General features: G+C 37.4%; 1 pseudogene; it reads right to left on the bottom strand.

The window, feature by feature from the left end:
* Window positions 1-5,837: 5,837 nt before the first annotated feature.
* On the bottom strand, window positions 5,838-6,337 carry LOC105467617 (large ribosomal subunit protein eL21-like; annotated as a pseudogene).
* Window positions 6,338-20,399: the final 14,062 nt, after the last annotated feature.

The raw sequence follows: 20,399 nt of genomic DNA, 5'->3' as shown, positions 1-20,399 counted from the left end.
TTAAGAAACTCACTCAAAACCGCTCAACTACATGGAAACTGAACAATCTGCCCCTGAATGACTACTGGGTACATAACAAAATGAAAGCAGAAATAAAGACGTTCTTTGAAACCAATGAGAACAAAGACACAACATACCACAATCTCTGGGACACATTTAAAGCAGTGTGTAGAGGGAAATTTATAGCACTAAATGCCCATAAGAGAAAGGAGGACAGATCTAAAAATGACACCCTAACATCACAATTAAAAGAACTAGAGAAGCAAGAGCAAACACACCCAAAACCTAGCAGAAGGCAAGAAATAGCTAAGATCAGAGCAGAACTGAAGGAGATAGAGACACAAAAAACCCTTCAAAAAATCAATGAATCCAGGAGGTGGTTTTTTGAAAAGATCAACAAAATTGATAGACCACTAGCAAGACTAATAAAGAAGAAAAGAGAGAAGAATCGAATAGACCCAGTTTTTCTGTTTCTAAGGAGACTAGACTAGGTTACCTGCCTACTTTTTTCCTTGAAAGCATTTGCTTAGTAATCAGAAATGGAACAGATTACATGCCAGTTGTTTTAATTATGTCTTCTCCAGGTGTGCCATAGGCATTTCCACTTTTTGTTTTTGTTTTTTTGATACATTGTAGTGTCTTTTAATAAACAAAAGATATGTCTCCACTCCCAGAGTGAGACCAAAATCTTGAGTGAGCAGAGGTAGCCTTTCATTGTATACTTTTTTTAAGGTCACATCTTTTGTCAAATCCTTTGACAGTAGTATGCATGAGTAACTCCAGAAGCCCAGTTAGATAAGAAAAATATTGCATTATTTTCTTTAATTGAGGTCAGTTTTGATTCTTAGTCTCCACTCTGACTGGATAGCAATAGTTTTAATCTTAGATGTTATTAGATTTACCTTCATTCTCTGAATCTGTGAATGTCCTAGGCAATTGATCCACAGGAAAACAGTTTATGTGGCTACTTTTAAAATGCTTATTGTTCAACTCTGTATAAGCCCTAAAGATTCTTATGGACCCTAGAAATATATTGGAGACTGTTCTGTTTAGAGGCTGTACTGCTTAGCAATGAGTGAATTTTCACCCATGTGTTCATCTTCTGTCTTACAGTTAAGTGAGGCCATGTGTCACATTCTGGTCAAAGGGCTGTGAGTAAAATGGACGTGTGTCACTTTAGAGCTAAACCATAGAAGACCAGGTCTGAGCTTTCACTATACTCTTTTCTTGCACTTCATCAAGCACGAAGCCAATGTTGAGATGGAAGAGGCTCTATTAGTTTGAGTTGCAGAGTAACTGTGTGAGACAGGGCTGTACAACATGTAGGATGGGTAGTCATAAACATTTCTTGTGACAGGCATTTGAGACTTAGAAATTGTTTTTTACTGCAGCTTACCCCAGCCTCACTGGTTTGACTCTGTGTCCCCACCCAAATCTCATGTCTAATTGTAATGCCCGTATGTCTGGAGTGGCCTGGTGGGAGGTGATTGAATCACGGGGGTGGTCTCCTTCCATGCTGTTCTCATCATAGTGAATGAGTTCTCATGAAATCTGGTTGTTTAAAAGAGTGTAGTGCTTCCCGCTTCACTATTTTCCTCTTACTCTGCAATGTGAAGAAGGTGCTTGCTTCTACTTTGCCTTTCCATCATCACCATAAGTTTCCTGAGACCTTCGCAACCATGCCTCCTGTATAGCCTGTAGAACTGAGTTGATTAAATTTCTTTTCTTTATAAATTACCTAGTCTAAGGTAACTCCTTATAGCAGAGTAAGAACAAACTAAGAAAATTGGTACCAGAAAAGTGGGGCATTGCTATAAAGATACCTGAAAATGTGGAAGTGATTTTGGAACTCAGTAATAGGCTAAGGTTGGAACAGTTTGGAAGGCTCAGGAGAGGACAGGAAGAAGAGGGAAGGTTTGGAACTCCCTAGAGACTTGTTAAATTGTTTTGACCAAAATGCTGATAGTGATATGGACAATGAAGTCCAGGCTAAGGTGGTCTCATAAAGTGATGAGAAATTTATTGGGGACAGGAGTAAAGGTAACTTTTGCTATGCTTTAGCAAAGAGACTGGCAGTATTGTGCCTATGATCTGGAGATCTGTAGAACTTTGAACTTGAGAGAGATGGTTTAGGGTATCTGGCAGAAGAAATTTCTAAGCAGTAAACCATTCAACATGTGGCCTGGCTACTTCCAAAAGCCTATGCTCATTTACATAAACAAACGAATGATCTGAATCTAGAACATATATTTAAAAAGAGAGCAGAGCATACAAATTTGAAAAATTTGCAGCCCAACCAGAAAAGAAAAACGCATTTTCTGGGGAGAAATCCAAGGCTTCAGAAATTTGCATTAGTAAAATAGAGTTGAATGTTAATAGTCAAGAAAATGGGGGAAATGCCTCCAGGACATTTCAGAGACCTTTGTGGCAGCCCCTGTCATCATAGGCCTGGAGGCCTGGGGGGAAATGTGGTTTTGTGGGCCAGACCCAGGGCCTCACTGATCTGTGCAGCCTCAGGACAGGACACCCTTCATCCTAGCCACTCCAAGTCCAGCCATGGCTAAAAGAGGCCAAGGTACAGCTTGGGCCATTCCTTTAGAGGGTGCAAGTTCCAAGTCTTTGTGGCTTCCATGTGGTGTTGGGCCTGTGGGTAAGAAGATGGCAAGGGTTGAGGTATGGGAGCCTACATCTAGACTTCAGAGGATGTATGGAAATGCCTAGGTGTCCAGGCAGAAGTTGACTACAGGGGTGGAGCACTCATGAAGGCCCTCTACTAGGGCAGTGATGGGGGAAATGTGGGGTTGGAGCCCTCACACAGAGTCCCCACTTGGGCACTGCCTAGTGGACCCGTGAGAAGAGGGCCACCGTCCTCCAGACCCCACAGTGGTAGATCCACTGACAGCTTACACGTGCACCTGGAAAAGCCATAGGCATTCAACACCAGCCTGTGAAAGTAACTTCAGGAGCTGTAACCTGCAGAGCCACAGGGGTGAAGCTGCCCAAGTTCTTGACAGTCCACCTCTTCTGTCACTGTGGCCTGGATGTGAGATATGGAGTCAAAGAATAATATTTTGGAGTTTTAAGGTTTAATGACTCCTCTGCTGTGTTTCAGACTTACATGGTGCCTGTAGCCCCTTGTTTTTGGCCAATTTCTTCCATTGGGAATGGGATCATTTATCCAATGCCTATAACCCTATTGTGTCTTAGAAGTAACTAACTTTGCTTGATTTTTACAGGCTTATAGGAAAAAGGGACTTGTCTCAAATGAGACTTCAGACTTGGACTTCTGAGTTACTGCTGGAATGAGTTAAGACTTTGGCATAATGTTGAGAAAGCATGATTGCATTTTGAAATGTGAAAATGGTTTGGGAGGGGCTGGGCAGAATGATATGGTTTGCCTCTGTGTCCCTATTTAAATATCGTGTTGAATTGTAATTCTCATGTATTAGAGGAGGAACTGGTGGGAAGTGATTGAATCATGGGGGCAGACTCCCCCCTTACTGTTCTCATGATAGTGAATGAGTTCTCATGAGATCTGTTTTTTTTTTTTTTAAGTGTGTAGCACTTCCCCCTTTACTCTCTTTCTCCTGTTCTGCCACGTGAAGAAGGTACTTGCTTCCCTTTCATCCTATTGCCATGATCATAAATTTCCTGAAGCCTCCACAACCATGCTTCTTATACAACCTACAGAACTGTGAGTCAATTAAACAGTCACAGGCAATTCTTTGTAGCAGTGTGAGAACAGAATAACACACACATCTACTATATTGTATTTTTTTTAAGGCTGGGAGGATAGGTTTCTGAGGTCCAATTATTCTATGGAACCATTTAATATTGACTCTGAAGCTTTTATCATCTTTCTGAATCTATAATGAGGAATCTGTCATGAAACTCTACCATTTGTGGAATTCACAGTTTTTAACAAACTATCCAGCCTTGAAGGATATTGATTCTTAGTCTATCTCCAAGTCATTCCCATCTCTTCCTTCTCCTAAAAACTTCAAACATAATCTTTGTTTGCCTTTCCCTTTCAACATGCACAAGAAGATAAATTATCTTCTCATAACTTCTTCTAATTTTAAGAAACACATATCACAAGAAGATAAATTGTCTTCTCATAACTTCTTCTAATTTTAAGAAACACATATCCTACACCTCTTTGCTGAATCATAGAAAAGAAGGCAAAAGAGGTTAGGGTGTTTTAAACAGAGTGAAAACTTTTTCTCCCAAAGTTTCCGGGGAGCATAAAGGTTGTTCTTTCTGATTGTTTTATAGCAGTAGAAACAATGAATTTATATCTCAATAAATTTCACTGTCACATAACTAGAGTTCTTGAAAACTTGACCCTGAATCTTGATGTCACCCAGATTCTATTTGATTTATGAGCATAAACCTTGATTGAATAAAGTGACAATGAACAGCCTTTTAAAATAATTCTCTTACTGTACTAAACATCCTCTATAGCTCTCACATCAAACTTTTGGAGATCAGACATTCTGAGGCAGGAAGAGAGAGAGATCTTTGACCCCAGCTCCTGGCCAGCAGTTTTCCCTCTGTTTCTCGTACTTTCTCTTCCTTCCTTCCTATTCAACATTTTCTTCATAAGGTGCTCCTCCTTTCTCTTTATTTTTCTTTCAAATATGTTTCTCTTTTTGTCTCTGTATTTGATGAAGGATGAATGGTGATTTATTATATTCAGTTGGTTTCTAAAACATATGCTCTTTATTATTTTTTTCAGGAAAAAGGAACTATTCTTAAGAGTTCTTTCTTATTTTAACGGACAAACACTTCCAAAATAATTTTATTATTTTCTTTTCATACTTTGAGAAATATAAGATATTTATTTTGTGAAAATCTGGATGAGAGAGAAGAGTGATTTTTGCTATTAGCATCTGATTTACACAGTATGGACAATTGGATTCATTATTTTTCTTAGAGTATCTTCAAGGACTCGTCTCCTAAACAGCAGTGTCTCCCTCTTTAAGTTACACTCTTTGTAGCTGTGGTATTGTTACCTGAATGCATTAACTATACTTCAGAATCAGGCCAAGGCATTGAGCAAAACTGTACATTAAAGAGCTTTTTATTTTTAGGTCTCCATTTTCAAAGCTATTTTTTCCCCATATTTAAGAGTTCTGTTTGGTATTCACTGGTCACTCTTTTCAATAAAATTAATAAAATTAATTCTTTTTTTAAAAAATTACACAAAGAATTGGAATTAATTTCTTATTCTTCTTATTGAATTTTTTGAATTTTAAAATAATTTATAAAATAACTACTATGAAGATGCAGCAATGACTAACCCTCAAAAAGGTGCTATTGTTCACAAGGGAAATTTGTTTGTTTGGAATCTGTTTCCGTACATGTAAAATTGTAAAACTGGATTACATATGGGACACCTTCTTCTGCTGGAGTAAAATTGATTTCTAAGAGAATTGTTAACCATATTGATTTTATCAATGAACTTGGGGATCTAGAACACTCTGTGATAATTAGATGCTAGATATTAGAAATCAGAAAAGATTCAGCTATGTATCCACAAATGTATTCACTTCCACGTGCTCATGTTTTATTTTTCAACAACTGCTTTTAATTGGGGAGTAAGCTTACACAAAACAACCTTCTGTCCAGAGGTGATGTACAGTATTGAATTTTGCTGACTCAATAAGTATTGCTTTTTACAACTGAGACACAGTGAATCACTTAAACATATTTAAATGAGTATCATTCGTGCTAACGTTTGGATGAAAAAATACTCAAGAAATTATTTTATTTTAACTCTGCCTTTTCTTTTCTTTTCTTTTCTTTTTTTCAGCCCAGAGGTCTTTTATTTTATTTTTTTTAACACCTATCATGCCATGAATTCATAGGGAATAGGTTCCAGCAGCTCAGCCTCCTTCCCATTGGTTCTCACAAAGTGTGCTTCTCTGGGTGGAGCAGGCTGGCGTTTCAGTTGAACCCAGGTGCCTTTCTCTTTGGCTTCTTTCTTTTTCTGATCATTCTCCTTCACTCATTTCAGGAAGCTATCTCGGCTCTTAGAGTACTTAATGTGCTCAATACGCACATTAATTCTCTTGGCAAGAATCTTGCCCTTAACTTGTTTGTTTACAACAATGCCAACAGCATGCTGGGGAACATTGTAGACTCTTCCAGTTTTGCCATGGTAACACTTGTGGGACATTCCTTTTTGAACAGTACCCATTCCCTTGATGTCTATGATATCACCTTTCTTATAAATTCGCATATACGTGACCAAAGGAACAACTTCATGTTTTCTAAAAGGCCTAGAGAACATATATCAGGTGCCTCTCCTCTTTCCCTTTGTGTTTGTCATTTTGGCGAATTACTGGAAGATGGCGGTTCCAGCCGAAAGGAAAGGCTAACTCTGTCTTTTCCATTTTTAGATTCAGGTTGCTTCATTCTTTTGATGTTGCCAAGACACTAGCATGCTTCATTTACTCTTTTTTCCACATTTGAGGATTATTTTGCATCTATATTACTTAGATTCTATAGATTCTGTCTTTACAACATATTTGTCAGTGATTGAAAGTAGTATTTTAGCATTGCAAGACTAAATCCCACAGAGCACTGGCTGTGTCTGTTGTGTTCACTGCTGTTTCATTCAAGTTGCAGATAGTTGCTGGCATAACGTGATCATAATATGTGTTTTTGACAAACAGGACTCAGTTTTGCCAATTTTTAGTCACTTTAATGTTGCATGCTACACGTCTCCTTAAATATGTAGCTGTAGTCTTAAATCCAATGCAGACTACTCTTGGTTCTCACTGGTTTCATGGATTAGCTCCACCTATTGTTGAAAGCACTTCTGAGCTTATCACCTAAACTATTTGACATTTGTTGATATTAAAATAAAGGAAATAATGATGGTTACTATAAATGCTCTCATTACTGTTAGCAAAATATTTAAACTTTCCAAATTCTAGAATCACGGTGAGTTTGTACTGTCTTGCCTCCTTGTGATTTCATTGGGCTTTGATACTAGTTCTGTCCAATAAATTTGAAGATAAACGATTGAGTGTGAGCAAGCATAGAATTAGCAGTGCTAGAATATCCAGAATACTTTTCGTTTTTGCATGGCAACTGACCAGAATCAAGATGGTGGCTGCTCTATCAGTCTAGATACCCAAGTGACTGTGATGCGAAGAAAACTTAAAAACCCACATTAGACAAGAGTGAGAAATAATCCTTTTCTCTATTAAGTAACTGTGGTTTGGAGTTACTGATGCGTAACATATCCTCATTGGTGCAGATGATTTACTAAAGTGTTAACATTTTAAATAGAGTGATTTAAAACTTTCATGCACTATGCAAAATGCTACTTTTTATTATTTGTGCCTTTATAATGAGTATTTTAAATGCTGTTCCAAATTGTACTTTTTCCTTTACCTATTCATTACTCCCTGTTTCATACTTCTCAGGAGCCAAACCCATATTTGTTAAAACTAACATTCTTCTAAAACTTTCAGATATCCCCCACTCTGAAATATGTGTGTCCCTCATTGTACAGCAGTTTCTATTAATGGAAGAAGAGCTATGTCCTTGCCTTGAGAATAATGCATAATCTCTCCTGGCTGACTGCAAATCCGTGCACCAATGTTCATATGAAGCTGTATAGACAAATGGTCTAAAGTTTACCAGATACATGCAGATAAACACCAGTCCACCTATCACTAATTTGAGAACATGAACTAGGGCGTTTTCATAAGATATGATATAAAGACCATTTTTTTTTTTTTTTTTTTTTGCGTAATAGAATTTGTTTAAAGTTCTGTTTAGCATACCTTCTCCAGGAAATCTTTCAATTGTGTTAGATATATGTATATTGGTCCTTAAATTCCTCCATTCAGAGCACATGCTGCCTGATAGCTGCTGAATCTGGCTTTGGAGACAATCCCTCTGCCTTTCTGAATTTTATGCCCATTATTCTTTGATCTTTTTAAAATGCGGGGAAATTCTGACAGAACTATTTTAAACATCTTTTGAATCTCTTCATATTTTTTTAATCAACAAAGTAGACAATGGAAGATAGTCATTGTCCTACTTTTCACTAAGAAGGCATATGTACCAGATTTGTAAAATGCATCTGTAACGAAAAGAAGATGGGAGGTAGGGGAAGAAAACTTTTGTGAGTCACACCAACCCACTTCGGTGAGCAATATTACCTTAAAATGGTTCATGTGTTTGTGTTTCTGTCTCTTTTAAACTATGACTTTAAATTATTGAAAGAAAAGGAAAATCTGTCTTCTGATGCTTTATGTCCCCTTACTCTACATAATAGGGTTGCCAGATAAAATATAGGACTCCAAGTTAATTTTGAACTTCAGAAAAGTCAGGAATATATTTTTAGTATGAGTATGCTGAATGAAATATTTGAGACATATTTGTACTAAAATACTTAATTGCTTATCTAAAATTTGTATTTAACTGAATGTTCTCTATTTTTACTTGTTAAATCCAGCAGTCCTACATAGTAGGCGAGAACACTTGACAGACCCCAAACCTAACTTTTCTTACCAGTACTAGAAAATCTAGAGCTAGCAAACCAGAGGTTTCTAATTCTGTTGTCAGATAGCTTTCCTTCATATCAGATCTGAATGTCATGATGGACATAAAGGCCTTGGAGAAAACTTACTCAGTTCAACTGTCAGATTCACCACATACTAGCTTTTGGATTTAGGGCAATTTATTTATCTTTTCTGATCTTTGATGTTCTCATTAGTGCAATGGGAATTAAAATAACATCCTGAAGATACACATGAGAATACTTAAGTTGACATTAATTGTTATTTCACAAAAATAGAAATTATGTGCAAGTCCTTTTTGTGTTCAAAGTCTTTTATGAAGGTCTGCCAACATCTAAAGAATTCTCAAAAAATTATAGTTTAACAAATAATTTCTTCACAATTTCAGAATATCGAGAATTTTCAGAAACCCAAGCTCAATGATGATGGAACAAATCAACTATCAATTTTACTTACATTTTAGAACTAATTATATTCAAAACAGACTCTATTAAATGAGGTTGTCTCATAAACATAAGAGATCTGCTGTGTTACCAAATTAAAGCATTTCTTTCTTTTTTTTGGAGACGGAGTCTCGCTCTGTCGCCCAGGCTGGAGTGTAGTGGCCTCCTCTCAGCTCACTGCAAGCTCCGCCTCCCGGGTTCACGCCATTCTCCTGCCTCAGCCTCCCGAGTAGCTGGGACTACAGGCACCCACCACCTCGCCCGGCTAGTTTTTGTTTTTTTTTTGTTTTTGTTTTTGTTTTGGTATTTTTTAGTAGAGACGGGGTTTCACCGTGTTAGCCAGGATGGTCTTGATCTCGTGACCTCGTGATCCGCCCATCTCGGCCTCCCAAAGTGCTGGGATTACAGGCTTGAGCCACCGCGCCTGGCCAAGCATTTCTTAAGCTTGGGATCCCCAGTAATTCTTTCTTATACGGAGCTGAGGCACACAACTCGAGCTAAGTTAATGGCATATTGTTGACTGATGTGTTCTCTAGAGGGCTTCAAACTCACTTAAAGCATTTTGCTAGTTGGACACACATTTAATTTTCTTGGTACTGTATTACGTGGTCTATAGCCTTGAACTTAAAACAGTGAATTTTTCAGGGACACTTTATCACAAACTACACAAACTACCAAAAAAGAGACTCCTTATAAAATGCTCTTCCATTTTAACTGCATAATCCAATATGATTTTTTATGATGTATTATCCAACTATGCTTTGTCTTACCCAATAATTTTTATTTATTATATAAATTTTAAAAATAATTCATGTGAGTTTATTATTCTTTCTATGCTACCACTACCACTGGCCATTAAAGAAAGTGAAGCATATAGAAGCAAATATAAATTATGTATTTATTTGCAACCACTGCTGTATGCTTGAATGCCACATAAATTGCACAGTGAAGTAAAAAAGATTCAAAAGTTTATGTGTAATTCTTTGTCTTTAAGATGTCCAGAGTCATTAACTAAAGGCCAGATCATTTTATATGGATTTTTAAGTCTGGCAATTCTCTACATCACAAGCAGTATTCCAGATGGATATGTTAGGTAAGAGGAACATTCTCCAGTTAGCCATAAAACTGCAAAGTAGCACAACTGCTTTATCAGGCACAGATTTTTATTAAATCATATAAGGGAATTTTCATCTTCATATATTATTAGGAAATAACATCATTGAACTCAGTAAGGTTAAACAATTTTTCCAAGCTCACCAGTTGGTAAATTTGCAGAACACACTTGTAACCTAGGCACAGTAACTCTGTATAGTACTTGGCTGTAGCAGCCGCTGCTGCTGCTACTGCTGCTAAAAGTCAGCATTTATTGAGCACATACACAGATTGAAGAAGGAGTTTTACCATCTGCTTCTGAGGATGACTTTCATCCAATTTCACAACAGTGTGACATGGTAGGTACCCTTGTTATGTCATGTCCATTTTCAGAATAAAATAAGTAACTTCAAAAAAAAATCTAAAGTAGCTTGTTCAAGCAAAAAGGATAGCGGGGCTGAAGCTAGGATTTAAAACACTAAAATTATAAGGTCTATTATTTTGCATTTTTATATCACTGAAATCATGATTCATCTTATGATCACTGTGATTCAGACAACAAGGGTGACATACTTGTCATTTTCTGCCAGTAATTAAACTTGATCATAGCTACCCTCAATGTCATTCCTTCAACTGAGTTATCTACATTGTTAAAACTACAGATGCTGAGTGTAATTGTCATTTAAAATGTCTTCAAAGAGATTGCATTATCCTACAGATTAATGCTAAAACTAAAAGTTACAGTGGAGACATTTTTTCTTTCCAACGTGGCACATAAAATAATGATGTATTTTATAATCCAGGCATTTAGATTTGACAAAATCAAATAGATATGTTTGTATTCAGCCCCAAAAATAAACATAATAACGTTAATTCTTCTCTAAATGTCTAAACTATTTTCCACTAATCTGGTAGTATATTATCCTGTGCAGATGTCATAAACATATACATGTTAATTATAATATTTAAAAGCAAACATGCATAATTAAACACAATATGTATCGCATACATGATGCTTAGGTATTATAGAGTATGGAGACCCCTTGACAGAGGGATAAAATATTTTCTCTTTAAAGATAGCTTTCTCCTGGATCATTTTTAGTTACTTACTGCAGATGTTAAAATTAGATCAAGCTGTGAGTAGATTTTGTCAATTACTCAAAGACCATGCCATAATACACTTTAACCTTTCTTTGTGTGAGCACAATAAAATTCAGAAGAGAAAGTAAGTACTGAGAAGATTGTGTTCTTTGTTCCTCTTAAAGACTAGAAACCCAGACACATGTCTAGTTTTTTAAGGAGAATTAATTGACCTTAGAAATTAAGCTAATTAAAGTCCCTTTCCAGAATTATTTTAGGCAGATTCTCAACAACAAAAGTTCACACATCACAATAAACAAATAAATAAATAAATAAATAAATAAGAAAATATTTTAGAAATACTAAATAGTTGCAATTCAGATGTGGTTTTTCTCTGGCTTCTCTGCCTAGAAAATTTCGTTTACAACCTCTCTCATTTTTACATTGCACTAATGATATCTCTCCGCCATTGATAATTAATCTAGATAATGACATTCCTGAATATGATGCCACATCTCTGGACACTGAAGTGTGTCCAACATGCCATTAAAATCCTATTAAGGCTTTATTTACCAGTCACAAATTAAAAATAAACATTGGCGGTACATAAGAGAATAACGATCACGGTGACCTTGGTATGTTTATTCTCCAAAGCCTAAGGACCAAAATAAAGGTGAACTAAGACTGGAACATTCGGGGAAAGAAATCAAACTAGAAATCTTAGCAAAGAGCTGGACGCTTCATACTGCTTGTCTTTAGCAAATACGGTTTAGATGTTCCCGAAATGAAATGCATTGTCAGAAGAAAAGTTTTCTGTTTTTTGTTTTGTTTTCTTTTTGTTTTTTCAAGAAATCACAGATACAAATGACTTGATGTAGCATTATACATGAAAGTAATCTTTCTGTGCTTACAGCCTACTACCTTAACTTTGAATATTATGCTTATTTCAGGAAGTTTTAGGTTAAGTTACATTAAATCCAGAGTAGGCAGTAACCATCCAGTGAATTATTAAAGTAAGTTCCCAGGGATTTCTGTTTTTTAAAAGCTAGAGACTCATTGCAACAAATTTCAAGTTCTGTCTCATTTTGGAGGTTTATCCTCATCTTACAGTGCTTGACCAACCACTATGGTGAATTACTGTCTGTTTGCAGGGAACCAGACTTCTCTATGAAAGAATTAACCCTAAGGTAAGAAATAGCTAGATGTCATGAAATTGATGTAGAAATTACGTACTGATCTTCAGGAGGTACAAAGAGTACTTTTAAGCCAGCTGATTGGCAATTTTTGAAATGTGTTTTCTTTTTTCTGTCCTTGACATTGCATAACCAGATCTTTGAGAAGAGGTGACTGTTAAGTAAGCATACTGAGTGCTGTTTGATTAAGCCTTGGAATACATTGCAACGAAGCATTTATCCTTCATCAGTCATGAAATTATATTACAGCATAAAAGGAATGATTGACTCTTTCTAGCTCTGCCATGGAACAGAATACAGCTTTGATGACTTAGGTGTTCAATGGGTTCAGTGAAAAGGTTGGAGAAGGTATTACACAGAGTAGCCAATTAACAGAGCAGTAGATATACCTGCTGTGACAATCAAAGTTGACACCCTGCAGGGAACTGTTAATATGTGGAGCATTGTGGAACACCAAGAGAAACCATGGTTTTCAGAAGAAGAGCACTGAAGAATGATAATAGTGCCCAGCAAAGAAACACAAAAACCCTCCACAGCACTGGGAATTCAACTGAGGACTTGGAGGAGAGTAGATATTTGCTGAGGATTAGAGGCCCTGGTCAACAGTTAACATTGTGAGCCAACAAAAGTATGGCTTTGATATTAATGTGTCCTTATTTTTATTTGTGAATCAGTACTATTTGTGTTACCAAATAATTCCAAGCTATTCCTTTTCACAGCCCTTTAAAGACAGTAGCATGTCACCTCCAAATATCAGGCTTATCACTCACTAAAGCAACCCTTAAAACATTGTTAGGAAAAGAATTGGTTCATATTCAGGGCTTCCTGCACAAAACTGATGGTGTTTTGGGTCATGCAGACATCTAGATATAAAATATAAAAGTCCAGATAAAAGTAGCACTTGATCTTTTATGTTGTTGACAAAATACCCAGTGTACCAGGCTGTGGTCTACCGATGTAGTTCCCATGCAGCCTAGAAACTCTCAAGGATGCCAAATGTTTATTTTCTGTACACATTTTTCTATCTTGATTGCATCTTAAAGCTGCAATAACAAGGAATGAGGTATAAGATGCATATGCTATGCTCTAAAAGTAAAGGCAGCCGGTATATATACTTTTTCCATAGCAACAACCAATGCTCCAATTCTTCACTATGAATAGGGTTTCCAACAATTCAATTTGATTCTGACACTAACTATCCAGAGTTAGCTCAGACCTCACAAGTTAAGACTCAATCTCACAAAACTGCCCCCACTTGAGACATCAGTTGCAAGTCCCAGGGGCCATCTGCATTTTTGACCAACCAGCTATAAATTTGAGGGTTCGCATGACTTCCTTCTCAAGTTTCATAATTAACTAGAATGACTCACAGAACTCAGGAAATTGCATTACTAAAGTTAACATGTTTATTATAAAGGAAACAGCTCAGGGACAGCCAAATGGCAGCAATGCATCTGACATATTATGAGGGTGGGAGTGGCACAGAACTTCCATGCCGTCTTCTGAGCACACCACATGCCCAGCACATCAGTGTGTTCACCAACCCAGAAACCACCTGAGTCCTATCATTTTGAGATTTTTTTTTATGGAGGTCCCATTACATACTCATGGTTGACTAAATCATTGGCAATTGGTGATTGAACTCAATCTCCAACCACTTTCCCCTCCCTGGTGGTCAGAAAGTGGGACTGGACGTCCAAACCTCTAATGAGTACTTGGTTTTTCTGACCACAATCCTTTATCCTGAAGCCCAGAAGTCATCTCATTAGTATACAAAAAGTAGCATTACTTTTAATAGCCAAAACCATTATTACTTTTGCACCAACCTAATAAATTCCAAGGGTTTTAGGAGCTCTGTGCCAGAGACCAGGGGTAAAGACCAAATATTTATATTTTATTGTATCAGGGAAAGGAAGGAGAATTTTCTGCTATAGGAAATCAACGGGAGCCCAATGAAGCCTTCAAATACTCTCTTTAAAGGCAGTGGGGAACTCTATCCACTAAGGTCTAACACATCAGAGTGGTAAACCTTGAAACCTTGATGAGTTTATTTTTAACTATTACTCTCAAGTGATTATGAGGAAAAACAAAAGAGTATATTCTGAATATTGAAAATTTTGTCTTTCTAGACAAAGAGAAGGATGAAAGATGGAAAGACAACTTCTTTTCCCATCCAAGATTGGATTAGCAGTAAGAAGAGTACAGAGTAGAGCCTACGATTACCATTTCAAAAGAAGAATGAACAGGCAGAGTTCTGGGGCTATAACAAATACAAACAAACAAACAAGCAAAAAGCAAAGAGATGATTCAAGGCCGTATATAAAAGGGGAACAGAGCAAAATCTTGTGCTCCAGTACAGAATCCTATGTGGGCTTCTTGTGGGCTTCTCTGATCACTTTCTAACTTCCTGATCAATTCTGTCTTTTTCCTTTTTTCTTTTTTGGTCATAGTAGGATGTATTAATCATAAAAAAAAAAAACTGAATTTCATTGTCAATTTAACAGACTTAATGCTTAACAACAGATGTTTTAACAAAAATATTAGACTTACTTCTGGCATTTTATGACCATCAAAAATGTCAGCCAAGTGAAGCATACAGAATGACTCCAGATTAGACATCACACACAAAACTCTGCAAAAAAGTAGAGCCGATCCTAATAAAATACAAATCTATAACCATGTACCATATTTCTTCTGATTTTTTTATTTAAAAATTGATTTTTTTTTGTTTTTTATCTTTTAGTCATGTTTACACTCAATCTGTGCTTTGTAAAAACTAATTAAAATATTTACAAATTTCTGCAAATCAAATCATTAGATTAAGACTGCAAATAGTAATTCAATATTGAAAGAGATGTTCTTAACCGTTATGAATAACTATAAAATAGAGTCTGAAATATAACTTCATAAAACAATAGCTATAAAGTTATTAGCTTAATACTACGCTTGTGAGAGTTATCTAAAAAATAAAAATAGCAAAACATGAAACACATTTATTGGCTGGATGTTAAAAGTGTTTGAAAAAAATACTTTTGGCTTAAATATATATTTATAATCCCTTCTAGACCAGATATTACAGCAATTTATTTTTCTTATACATCTACTCACCCCAAACTTTCATGTTGCTGAAAAAAGACAGCAGACAAGTATAAAAGTTTCAAATATCCTACAAAATGGTCTCTACATAATTCATTCTTATTCTCAGAATGTGTTGGACCAACTTAAAACACCAGAATAAATCTCTTAATGCCTCAGTATTCTCAGTTATACAATTTAATTACATAAAATATAATACAATAATAAAGAAAAGAAATACCTATAATTAAGAATGTTAACTTTTGAAATACCCAAAGTATTGATCCCAGAAAGAACTCTTGAGTTGGGTAAAAGGAATTTTGTTTGACCATTTCCTTATAAGCTGTCTCAAAGTAATGTTGCCTGCTCTTACATTGCTTGAGATGCCATTAAGAATTTCAGAGAAGCAGCGTATTCATTTATTTGTTTACTTACTAACATTTGTTTGTACCATGACTATAGTAATGAGAAACAAAAAAGATAGACAATATTTAAATTCATTGTAACTTTCATTTAAACTTTTCCTTTTCTTCATTAGTCACAGTTGATTTAGAAATAGAGCCTTTCCTGGCACGAAGTCTTTTCTCTCTGAATGTCATTATAATATTATTCTGGCTTTTTTTTCTCTTTCTCAAAAATCCCCTGTTCAATAAGGCTCAAGGAATTCACAGTCCAAGAAAATACTTGTATAATTAAGTAACAGACCTCCCTAATTTAACCAGATAGAAGTTGGCTGAGCAGCCAGCATGAGTGAATGAAGAGAGGGCTTCTTTCTCTGGACGTTCTATCCTTACCGTAGGTTTTGGGAAATAATATATAGAATGAAAATATAAGAGTCCAGTTCACGATGATGTTCTCCATAATAATCAAGTCAGTTGAAAGAATTCAGAAAATATGAGCTGCAAGGAACACCTCAACAGAGATTTGCTGCAAAATTTCTCAACTTTGCAGAGCTTTAGGAGATGAAGAGAATATAGGACAGTAAAGCCAGCAATGGAATGTCACCATTTAACAACAGGAAGTAAGGACAATTATTTGCAATGTATTTTGATACATTTTAGAATAAAGGAAATTGTAAATTGAATTCAGAGGTCAAGGCTGGACTCAATCATGTGACTAAAATGTTACTATATTTTTATTTAACTTTGCATCTTATAATCTATACTAATGACACTGTGTGTGTATAGAAAACACAATGTTTAAAGGTGTCTCAAAATAGTTATCTCTTTTCCTTTTTACAAATGTCCTCTGGTATTGTGGAGATTTCAAAATGACTATTTTGCAGATGAGGAAACAGACAGTTTATATCAGTTGATAAGGATCTTTTGAAATCACAAGATGAGCTGTGAAAGGTCTGACAGTCAAATACAGATTTTCTGAATTTGGGATTGAGAATCCTCTTTTTATAATACTTTAGATGTAGTATATTGCACACTGTTATTATTTTTCAAAGAAGTCAGTGAAAATTAAAATCTTTTCAGAACTTTTAGAGAATATTTTGTTTTATTTGTTTCATAATACAAACTGGTGGGTAAACAACCTTCCCTAATGTCCTCTATAATGGCTTTGGAACCCCAAATGTGAATGAACTTTTGAAAATGTTTCAACAATGGAAGACTGGAGTTTTTTTCATTTATTAGGAGATAGATAGATAGATAGATAGATAGATAGATAGATAGATAGATAGAAAATAGAGAGAGAGTCTCAGGAAACTGATATGAAATAGTGTATATAAATTATTTTATGTGCATGGCAATTATAGGCAGTTATTTGATAGCAATTGTAACTATATTTTTATTTTACAAAACATTAATACATGATGCTTTCTGATAACTTCTTTGTTAGGGTCAAATGTAATCCTTTTGAATTGCTGAAGTGTTGTCTCCAAACTTGTTACACAAAGACAGCTAGCAGAGCACACATGGCTATAGCACTCTCTTCAACCCACACAGAGAATGTGATATGGTTTGGCTCTGTGTGTCCCCACCCAAATCTCATTTGAATTGTACTCCCACGTGTTGTGGGAGGGACCCAGAGGGAGATAATTTGAATCATGGGGGCGGTTCCCCCCATACTGTTCTCCTGGTAGTTAACTAGTCTCACGAGTTCTAATGGCTTTTTCAAGGGTTTCTGCTTTTGCATCTTCTCTAATTTTCTCTTGCCGCTGCCATGTAAGAAGTGCCTTTCACCTCCTGCTATGGTTCTGAGGTCTTCCCGGCCATGTGGAATTGTAAGTCCAATTAAACCTCTTTTTCTTCCCAGTCTCAGGTATGTCTTCTTAGCAGTGTGTAAATGAACTAATACAGAAAACTGGTACCAGTAGAGTGGGATGCTGCTGTAAAGATACCTGAAAATGTGGAAGCGACTTTGGAATTGGGTAACAGACAGAGGTTGGAATAGTTTGGAGGGCTCAGAAGAATAAAGGAAAACATGGGAAAATTTGGAACCTCCTACAGACTTGTTGAATGGCTTTAACAAAAATGCTGATAGCAATATGAACAATAAGATCCAGGCTGAGGTGGTCTCAGATGGAGGTGAAGATTTTGGGAACTGGAACAAAGGTGACTCGATATATTTTAGCAGAGACTGGCAGCATGTTGCCCTGCCCTAGAAATTTGTGGAACTTTGAATTTGAGAGAGATGATTTAGGCTATTGGGTGGAAGAAATTTCTAAGCAGCAAAGCATTCAAATGTGACTTGGATGCTGTTAAAAGCATTTCATTTTAAAAGGGAAACAGAGCATAAAAGTTCAGAAAATCTGCAGCCTGATAATGCAGTAGAAAAGAAAAACACATTTTTTTTTTCTTTGAGGAGAAATTCAAGCTGGCTGCAGAAGTTTGCATAAATAGCAAGGAGCCTAATGTTAATCCCCAAGACCATAGGGAAAATGTCTTCAGGGCATGTCACAGGTCTTCATGGCAGCCCCTCCCATTACAGATCTGGAAGCCTGGGAGGAAAAAAAATGGTTTCCTGGGCCAGCCCTAGTGTCCCCATGCTGTGTGCAGCTGAGGGACTTGGTGTCCTGCATCTCAGCCGCTCTAGCTGTTGCTAAAAGGAGTCAAGGTACAGCTCAGCCCATGGTTTCAGAGGGTGCAAGCCCCAGACTCGGCAGCTTCCATGTGGTGTTGGGCCCCTGAGTGCACAGAAGTCAAGAATTGAGGTTTGGGATCCTCCACCTAGATTTCAAAAGATGTATGGAAATGCCTGGATGTCCAGAAAAATGTCTGCTGCAGGAGTGGCACCCTCATGAAGAATCTCTGCTAGGGCAGTGCAGAAGGGAAATGTGGGGACAGAGCCCCCACACAGAGTCCCTACTGGGGCACCGCCTAGTGGAGCTGTGAGAAGAGGGCCACTGTCCTCCAGAACTCAGAATCGTAGATTCACAGGTAGCTTGCACCATTCACCTGGAAAAGCCACAGACACTCAATGCCAGCCCATGAAAGCAGCCAGCACGGAGCCTATACCCTGCAAAGTCACAGGGCTGGAGCTGCCCAAGACTATGGGAACTTGCCTCTTGCATCGGCGTGACCTGGATGTGAGACATGAAGTCAAAGGAGATCATTTTGGAGCTTTAGAATTTGATTGCCTGCTGGATTTCGCACTTGCATGTTCCTTTGTTTTGGCCAATTTATCCCATTTGGAATGGCTGGTATTACCCAATACCTGTACCTCCATTGTATCTAGGAAGTAACTAGCTTGCTTTTGATTTTACAGGCTCATAGGCGGAAGGGGCTTGCCTTGTCTCAGATGACACTTTGGACTGTGGACAATTGGGCTAATGCTGAAATGACTTAAGACCTTGAGAAACTGTTGGGAAACATGATTGGGTTTGAAACGTTAGGACATGAGATTGGGAGGGGCCAGGGGCAGAATGATATGGTTTGTCTCTGTGTCTCCACCCAAATCTCATTTGAATTGTACTCCCATAATTTCCAAGTATTGTGAGAGGGACCTGGTGGGAGATAATTTGAATCATGAGGGCGATTTCCCCCATACTGTTCTTTCAGTAGTGAATAAGTGTCGTGAGATCTGATGGTTTAATCAGAGGTTTCCACTTTTGCATATTCTCTCATATTCTCTTGCTGCCACCATGTAAGAAGTGCTTTTTACCTCCCATCATGATTTTGAGGCCTCCCCAGTCATGTGGAACTGTAAGCCCAATTAAACCTCTTTTTCTTCCAAGTCTTGGGTATGTCTTTATCAGCAGTGTGAAAATGGACTAATACAGCACGATTAGGCCAGACACAGCTGGACAGAAGGCAGCATAGAAGAACCTCCTTAGAGATAGATCCTGTCATTCATAGGGTAAGGACAGCAGGGGATCGCTGGGGCCTCTGTGCCAATGGTACTTCCTAGTCCAAGAAAGACTCTGGTTAGAAAGGAATCCTTACAGAATCCAGTCCATGGTACCTGCCTATTCTTCCACTAAGCAAACTCAGACATGCGGAGTCTATCGTTCACTCACTTCCAGGACACAGGAATGAAATGAGCCTCTAGGACATCTCTATTTGTGTCTCTACTAATGGTTATTTGCTTGAGAAATGTTGTACCACGTTTTTTATGTTATTAAAAGGAAAGTATGTTTGCTACGAACAACAGAAGACAAAGTTGTTATCTTTTTTTTTTTTTTTTTTGAGACGGAGTCTCGCTCTGTCGCCCAGGCTAGAGTGCAGTGGCACAATCTCGGCTCACTGCAAGCTCCGACTCCCGGGTTCACACCATTCTCCGGCCTCAGCCTCCCGATTAGCTGGGACTACAGGCGCCCGCCACTGTGCCCGGCTAATTTTTTCTATTTTTAGTAGAGACGGGGTTTCACCATGGTCTCGATCTCCTGACCTTGTGATCCGCCCGTCTCGGCCTCCCAAAGTGCTGGGATTACAGGCGTGAGCCACCGCGCCCGGCCCAAAGTTGTTATCTTAACCAGTCCCATATACCTAGAGTGAGTTGGGCATGAATAAAAGGGACAGTGAATT

Source organism: Macaca nemestrina, chromosome 7 (assembly GCF_043159975.1).
Source record: "Macaca nemestrina isolate mMacNem1 chromosome 7, mMacNem.hap1, whole genome shotgun sequence".
Lineage (NCBI taxonomy): Eukaryota > Metazoa > Chordata > Mammalia > Primates > Cercopithecidae > Macaca > Macaca nemestrina.
Note: the sequence above shows the minus strand (reverse complement) of the source record. Positions and strands in the feature narration are given on the sequence as shown.